The 7,835-nt window shown below is 34.7% G+C and overlaps 1 long non-coding RNA gene across 1 annotated transcript; it reads left to right on the plus strand.

Moving 5' to 3' along the window:
• The first annotated feature begins 978 nt into the window (after positions 1-978).
• Positions 979-1,588, plus strand: LOC128554659 (uncharacterized). The gene is made up of 2 exons (XR_008369664.1): positions 979-1,274; positions 1,548-1,588. It is a non-coding gene; the product is annotated as an uncharacterized LOC128554659 (long non-coding RNA).
• The last annotated feature ends 6,247 nt before the right edge of the window (positions 1,589-7,835 follow it).

A 7,835-nucleotide genomic window follows, 5' to 3' on the forward strand; every position in this document is an offset into this window, starting at 1 on the left:
GTACTCACTGAACTGCTGTTTATGGCAATGTGGAACGCCTTTAACTACCATATATGGATGGCTATGATACAAAACAGAAAGAACATTGAAACTCTCTTCTTCTATTACTAAACTTTGAAACATCGAACCCGACTGAAAGCATATACATTTTTGTATTTTTTTTTCTAATTTCACCAGTTTTATCTTTTTTCTAATGAATATTAACATGAATTTTGAAAATATTGTCACAATAATCTTGTTTCAAAAACGGTTTTGTTTTGCTGGCCGATTTCAATGTGGATCAACTTCATACATACATGATACAGTAGATCTAGTCTGAATAGAATATTCATCAAACTATAAAAAGAGGGGTTCGAAATTATCAGGCATGAAATGTTTGAAAAGTACCTGTTTCTACGCTGTCCATTAACATATTGTATCCACAAATTATTAGAAATCACTGACCAGTGTTTTAGATCTACATTTAGGGGGAAAAATGTTGCTGTACAAACGAGAACTTATATTCTACCCCTACTCTAAAGAGATAATAAGTATAAACCTTTAAAAAAAGCCATAGATGTTAGCAGTTTGGCAAAATAAACAAAGGTTTCGAGAATTTCTATGGTCAGTGTTTTGAATTTCTTTTCAGACACAATTTTGATTTTCTTCACAGGAGTTTCTAACTCTAGTTAGCAGTTGTTCGCGGCATTATTTCTATTGTTTGATGCAAGTACAAAACAAAATGTGCGTATTATAAAGGTTATATAACAGCAAACTTCCACAAAAAATACGCCATCTTGAATATTGCGCACGTTTTTTGGTCCAAGTTTTAGCTACATTTTATCTGTATTAAACATAAAAGGCACTAAATACTATTACATTTGGAATGTTCACGACTTTACATGAGATCAAAGAGCTATAAAAATAAATTATGTATTGTATTTTTAGTTCTTTGATGAGATCGGCGATGGACGTGTCATGTTCACCAGATTAGGAGGCAGTAAACAGTTTTGAGCCGTTAGTGTCGAATTGGCCGGGGTGAAATTTACAAATAAGAGGCAATTTACGGAATGAAGTGCATATTTGAACTTCTAAATAATAATAATTGCTAGAATTGAAGTTTCAGCGGCTAGAATTGAGTTTCACTTATTTAAAAAAAATCAGTTGAGTAGCCTTGATCTTGATAGTATGACGTAATGACTTGCAGGAGCGTATACATGCTTCCTCTGAGCTAGCTTAAAGTGGGGTTGTCATTTTAGCAGGGACCTCAGGAAAACTGGAACAGTGAAGAAACGGTACGGATGGCACATATATTTGAGCTTATTTTCAGATTTTACAGTGTTACTGGAGTATGGAACAGTGTAGCAGTTGGGGCTATCATTTTCAGGAAATTTTCTGCAGCGATTTAAAAATTGGCAAATTTAGCTTTTCTCGTCATCAGTTTCCGCGACCGGGAGAGCACAAAATTCAGGTCTTGTAAACAGAAAACTAGATATTAGAGATGTATTGTAGATGGTTTGTAACGATAGACATACAGTGATGTTAATGTTGCAATATCTTTATTTCAGGTGTGTGGTTACAGACTTTTGTGTGAGGTTTTGAAAGTTAGGTAGGCGACTCTAGGCTGAGGAGCTCAGAAAACTGTTTACTGCCTCCTTAGCCTGCAACATATTTGTTAGTTTTATTATGTTCTTTTGGAATACTTTTAGATTTCAACAATATTTCGGCAATTTTCACAGAAAAACGGTTTACTGAAACATCATACATGGAAAAGACCAGTGCTAATCCATTTAATCTCCAGTCCTCCGTCTATCAGAGATGTTAATGTATAGTTAAAAATCAATGACCTTAAAAATCATGAAATGCAAACTGTAGATTTTACTCGTTGCCCGGCCCTTTTATGAAAAATATATTTTACGCTTTAGACATGTGCGGATCCAGTCTATTTTGTCAGAGGGGTACTACTGCCACCTTACTATGAGCAGGAAGGTCTAATACATATCTGTCATTACAGCTAGTAAACTTAGAACAGATATTGCTTGTTCAATATACTAGGTACCCATTCACCTTAAGTTGAGAAATGTACGATTAAAATAGAGTTAGACACTAAAATTCTCAATGATAGTTATACATTAAATAAAGTCTAGAAATTGATTTCCATGCAAGTCCTTGAAATAACCAAAAGTGATTTCACAAATGTGAAGTTTATGATAGTTTTGTTAATATCAATAACAGAAGTTTTAATTATTAATTTAAAGTTGTGATCCACAAAGAATGACAACTCTTGTCTTGGGCTAGTACTTATAAGCAGAAATATCTATTAGTGTACTTCCCTTGCAATTACACAATTGAGTGGAAAATGAAAACTGTTTTAGACACAATATCATACTTTTTGCACAACAAAAACATTTAGGATTTATTCATTTGTGTTTGATTTACTCCTCAAAATATGGTGCCTTTGATTTTGTCAACTTACATTATGGTAAAAAATTAACTTTTAACAAGCCAATAATAAAATGAAATACCAGTAAGTAAATAATAGTGCAGATAATACAGATTTGCTTGTATCAAAAATGTCACAATAGAAGAACTTTTGTAATACAGAACACCTGGTAGGATTAGTAAAGGTGCAATTATATTGATCGCTATTTCCTATGCCTAATTGAAACGGGTTAGTGCATTTTCCCGTTCATGACCATGGTTCTTATAGAATACGTATAGGATAGACAACGGCACGAGTTGTCTATCCGACTTAGACCACGTGACATAAAAACTGCAATTATTGAAAACTCTCCCACGCGTTCTATAGAAATTAGGATTAACGTGCTTTTATAAGAGTAATATCATCTTTGTACCGTTAGCGCTTAATTGTCAGTAGGGCATATGAAAGAATGCAGGTTATTTGTATAAATTCAGTTTTACCCAAATACAGGATTTACTAAGATTTAACGTTCATTAACACTTTGAGTCATTTGCAATCACAAAAATTAATTCTAAACAGTTAAATATGGATTTCTCAAAAATACTCAAAATTGGACTGCATGCTGAACAATTAGTTTTTGTGAGGAGTTTGCATGTTGGCGAAACACGATGACAGATACGTTGATTCGTTGATTCAAGAAGATAGCCAGGTTATTTATTTATTTATTTATTTAGTTAGTTCTTTTTTTATTTGTTTACTTTGTTTACCAGGATATAGTTAGTGCGTAGATGCTCGTAGGACTACAAATACCTTTTACTATATCGCGCCCTTCTTGTAAGAATGATGTAGTTGTTTTACTTTCTAACTGGGCCAAGTTGTTCGAAACTTTAACGGAATATAATTTAGTTTAGTTTAGTTTATACTAATTTGTTTTAGCTCGATTTTGATGAAAGCTTTAACTGTTTAAGCTTATTGTAACCACTCTCGAGTCCGTTTCCTATGAAAACTAGTACTGGGGTCATAAGAAAAGTCATGGTCGTGACCCCAATGATGCTCGAACCCACGACCACTGCATTAAGCTGTTAAACTAACCGCCTGTTAAATTTCTATTTATGATACTAGTCTTGGTGGGTGGGAAACACTAGTATGATGTTTTAATTTTACTGTAAAGATGGTTTAGTGTTTATAATCCTTAACAAGTGCATTTGATTTTCTAAGTTTTCTAAACTGTCGAAATCAACTGATAAAGTCAATCGACCGTTAACTCAATCGCCTGTTAAAGTTTTGAACAACTGGATCCAGTTGATTGCAAATGTAAGGATCGTGCTGACATGTCTTTTTTATAACAAGTGAACATAAAAAGTTACAACTGTTGAAAACGTTTCAGTGAATGTGTAAATTACGTTTTTACCCAGTTGGTTCTACACTACAAATATGTAGTTTATTGTAATTCATTTTTATTGATATGTAATAACATGGGGTCATTTTTACAATATTAATATTTAGCGGTTGTCAACTGAATTTACCTCCAAGTCATTCTTATTTTTTATCCCATTGATAACTGGTGAGAATATTGCAAGGTCATTTAACTCCGGCGTTAGCCTGTATTGTTAGATGGTAAACTGGCACGAAATTCACGCGTTTTTTTGCCCAAGTTTCCCCCGATATATATACAACGCTACTGTTGTATATGAAATATAGACGGGTACAAGTCTGCTTTGCGATTGGCAATTTACGGATTATCGTGGTCTAACTAGGGGTAGGGTATAACACGTACGGAGGCATTTTCTTTCTGATCTGCTGCCAGTGATTATGGCATCTGAAGTGGATATCAAAGCGGTATAGTTGCCCGAGATTGTCATGGCATTACGTCATGTTTTCGCGCCATGTGACACATCACTGTCTGATCGTACTTTCTCGAGTCCTTAAATCGTTGAAAAGAAATCAGTGAAATTGTTTTTTATTTACTTTTTAAAAGCGAATGTGTATCCCGAATGAACTGACATGTAAATGTGTCAAACCGTGAACGATGATATTGGACATCCTACCTTTGTGACTTATTTGCCCTCAAGGAATTTACATTATTGTTTGAGAAGAATATCTAACAAAGTGTTGTGTCAAAAAATACATGTACAAAGAATCGTTTAAAACTTATTAAAAACCGCAACGACATCATACTGCTTTATTTTAAAACCACATTTCTGTTAACGTTCACGAGGTCACGTAACCTGTTCTGCCGCGCTAACAGAAATCTGTTTCCAAAAATGGTTTTACACCATGTATTTAAACTGCTACCGCTTTTTCATTATTTAAGATTTTTTTATTGTGTTTGTTGTACTTTCTGGTCATAAGTCTGAATTTTATTACCATAGTATGTACCGTTTATTTACTTTAAGAAAGAAAATAATCAAGATCGCGCAATTTGAAATCTTACAAAACATTTTATGAAAATTTGATCGTTTTTAAAGAATTTTGCCTACATTCCTGTCGATATCTTATTAAAATTGTTATAGAATTCAAACTGTATTAGTTCTCAAGCGGTGTTGCAAATTTGAAGCGATTATATTAAAAAATGAATGCACTACGCGCGTTTTTTGTGTCAAAAGTAACCGCGATGTAAATCAGATATTACGATAGGGCGCACGTGCTTGTGGATTGGAAATTACCAGCATGACGTTTTGATATTTTTACGATTCGCGGGTAAATTCCAGTCAATCCAGGTAATTTTGCCTGATGTAATGTCTCATTTTGGTAAAGTTACCACGTAAAATTCACTCGCCCGATCGGTGGAGTAGTCCATTCGTGCAAAGAGCTATAAAAATAATAATATACTTCTTTGCAAAAATATGCGGCCCGATTTTACCGCTAAAAAAGTTTAGGGTCGGCGGTAAAAAAAAATAGAGTAGGTCGGGCCTCCGGAAACAAACAATTATTTACGCCTAACTAGATCATCTAGTTTTATTTCTGTTTTTTTTTTTTACAGAGTTTTAGCAGTGTATATTGTAATTCACAATTTGTGATTTTGATGTTATTTTTCTCTGGGAATATTGACCATATTAAATATTCTAATTAGTAGCTACTATACCTCAGAAAAAATAATGCTTACTTGTATCATTTGATACATGTTATATTGTTGTGTTTTAAGATGCTTGTTTTAAGTACATTTTTGCTAATGTATACTGATTTTTAAACAGTTTAATGCAGATGGACTAGTTGCGCTCTGAACTGCTCCAGTGTGCAACTAGTCTATTTGACATCAACTTTGCCATTCCAGCCTGAAAGCAAAAGCAAAATATTTTAACAGTGTTATTTTTCCCCCACAAATAAGATGTAAAGACTAATATATCCATTGAAATATAAGAGTTTTTATTATGACTCTATTAATATTCTGCCTGCATGGACCAAAGAACTATAAAATACATTTATTTTATAGCTCTTTGCATGGACTGATTATTGAAACATGTTTACATTATGGTTATTACATGTATTGTATGCAAAAATATCCCAGCTGCATGACTATCCTAGAGGGCATGTACCAACCCTTTTAAAAGTTAGTCTGAAGGACATTGATGGTCAATGTACATGTATCACAAACTGACCGGATTGATGACCTCATCATAACTATGACACTTATGACATCACAGTGAAGAAGTTTCTTTTCCCAAAATTTCTTGTGTGACAAGAACTAATTTAGTCAAGGAATTTGAAACTATAGATTCTAACCCAAAGTTACATCAACGCTGCAAGTAACTGCATGGTAAGTTATAGCATTTTTCTTTTTTTTTTACATGAAATTTATATCGAAATAGATCTATATTAAAATACAAAGAGGAAGAATACTGCTGATTGCTACAATAATGCCGGACAGTAGGCCTATAGGTATTGGCGGGGGGGGGGGGGGGGGGGGGGGGGGGGGGGGGGGGGCATGGGAAATCTGAGCTCTAAAATAATTTCTAAACAGCTGCCTCACCACACCCCCAAGATGTGGGAGCATATAGATTTGGTCTTGTCCGTGTGTCCGTGCGTCTGTCTGTGCATCCATCCAAAGTTCGTGATGCGCTTAGCTCAAAAAGTGTTTGATATAGATCTAAATTGATGAATCCTTGCATGAGTCTTTATCATGATATGAACTTGCGCACATTCTATTTTTCATCCACCTCCGTTCCCTATTTCCAGAGTTATGGCCCCTAAAATAGAGACAAAATGCACATTTTCACCTTATGATGCGCTTGGCTCAAAAAGTGTTTAATACTTTTATTTAATAACAGACTTATTAAATCTTGCATGAGTCTTCATCATGATATGAACTTGGGCACCATTTACTTTTGTCTGCCTCTGCCCCCTATTTTCAGAGTTATGGCCCCTTAAATAGTCAAAAATGCACATTTTCACCTTGTGACGCAGTCCTAGCTAAAAAGGTATATTACTCAGATGATGAAAACTTGCACAAATTTCAGTCTTGTTATATTTTCTGGTCCTTCGGGATTATTGATTTAAACTCATTTAGATTTGAAGATTGAATACTGCTTAAGCCATTGCTAGGGGGCATGGGCAGTGTTGCATTTTCCATTACTGCTCATGAACAGACTCAATCAAACCGAATCTGCAATTTTCACTGTTTGCCTTGTTGTCGGTGCTTCCGAGGGATCTACTTTCCAGATTTTATTTATCATGATATAAACTTGCGCACCTCTTATTTTTTGGCCGACACCACCCCCTATTTTTTAAGTTATTGCCCTTGAAATATTTTCACCTGATTATGAGCCTAGCTCAAAAATTGTTTGATGTAAATTCACGAAACCTTGCTTGAGTCTTAATCATGATGTAATCTTGCATACCTGGCATTTGTCTTGAGAATCTTAGTGCTTAATACAGAGTTATGGCCCTTGAAATAGCAAAATTAGTGGATTTTTTGTTAACTTTGTGATGCTTATAGTTCAAAAAGTATAATTTATGGTCTAGAATAATGAATCCTTTTCATAATTTATGTTTGTTGAGGCTATACCCCCTTAAAGCTGCAATGGTTTGAATTACTGCCCCTTATTTGTGACATTCACACCCTGCGTCCTACGAACACATTCTAGTTCAGTATAAAAGTGTTTTAAAAGCAGCCTCCCTGCAATAACTAATGCACAGGTTTTCCTTCCCCCAACACCGCCCTCTCCCTTCATCGCCAGCCCAAATCCTACTGTGGCTGAACTGGTTATCTCAAGGCACTGCCTTTTTATGCACCCATTTTTTAAAAAAAAAATGGACATATTATGTGATGGCTTGGACATCTGTGTGTATTTCTGTCTGTCCGTCATAATTTTGTGTCTGAAAGAGAACTCTATAACTTAAAGATACTGACTTTAAACTTGGCATATAGGTACATGGTGATGAGACTATGTGCGTAGCATTTGAGATGTCACTGTAGGTCAAATGTGAATGTCAC

Source organism: Mercenaria mercenaria, chromosome 1, assembly GCF_021730395.1.
Source record: "Mercenaria mercenaria strain notata chromosome 1, MADL_Memer_1, whole genome shotgun sequence".
Classification (NCBI taxonomy): Eukaryota; Metazoa; Mollusca; class Bivalvia; order Venerida; family Veneridae; genus Mercenaria; species Mercenaria mercenaria.